Below are 767 nucleotides of genomic sequence, written 5' to 3'. Positions count from 1 at the left end.
CCTCTTCCGAAAAATATGCCTTACTATGGTATGTCAGAAATATTGGTTGATTCTCTTCCGAAAAATATGCCCTGCTATAGTATGTCATAAAAAATAGTTCTGAACCTCTCCTGCAAAATATGCCTTACTATAGTGTTGGTGAAAAGGTGTTAGTGTGACCTGCGAAATATGCCTTACTATAGTATGTCGTGAAAAGGTGTTAGTGTGATCTGAAAAATATGCCTTACTATAGTATGTCATAAAGATTGGTTGACCCTCTTCCGTACAATATGCCTTACTATAGTATGTTGTGAAAAGGTTAGTGTGACCTGCAAAATATGCCTTACTATAGTATGTCATAAAAATTGATTGACCCTCTTCCGTAAAATATGCCTTACTATAGTATGTTGTGAAAAGGTGTTAGTGTGACCTGCAAAATATGCCTTACTATAATATGTCATAAAAATTGGTTGACCCTCTTCCGTAAAATATGCCTTACTATAGTATGTTGTGAAAAGGTGTTAGTGTGACCTGCAAAATATGCCTTACTATAGTATGTCATAAAAATTGGTTCGGACCCTCTCCCAAAAAATATGCCTTACTATAGTATGTCAGAAAAATTGGTTGACTCTCTTCCGAAAAATATGCCCTGCTATAGTATGTCATAAAAATTAGTTCTGAACCTCTCCTGCAAAATATGCCTTACTATAGTATGTCGTGAAAAGGTTAGTGTGATCTGAAAAATAAGCCTTACTATAGTATGTCATAAAAATTGGTTGACCCTCTTC

General features: G+C 35.1%; 1 protein-coding gene and 1 long non-coding RNA gene across 2 annotated transcripts in view; one reads left to right on the top strand and one right to left on the bottom strand.

The window, feature by feature from the left end:
• LOC109966538 (glucosidase 2 subunit beta-like) overlaps positions 1 to 767 on the bottom strand; it is a 142,866-nt gene that overhangs the window by 16,415 nt on the left and 125,684 nt on the right. The gene's annotated exons all lie outside the window — the stretch shown is intronic.
• Positions 12 to 540, top strand: LOC109966540 (uncharacterized). Its single transcript, XR_002275787.1, has 2 exons — positions 12 to 198; positions 298 to 540. It is a non-coding gene; the product is annotated as an uncharacterized LOC109966540 (long non-coding RNA).

The sequence above is a fragment of the Monopterus albus genome, unplaced genomic scaffold (genome assembly GCF_001952655.1).
Source record: "Monopterus albus unplaced genomic scaffold, M_albus_1.0 scaffold113.1, whole genome shotgun sequence".
In the NCBI taxonomy this organism is placed as follows: Eukaryota; Metazoa; Chordata; class Actinopteri; order Synbranchiformes; family Synbranchidae; genus Monopterus; species Monopterus albus.
The sequence above is the reverse complement of the archived record's forward strand: the minus strand, read 5'-3'. Positions and strand labels throughout refer to the sequence as shown.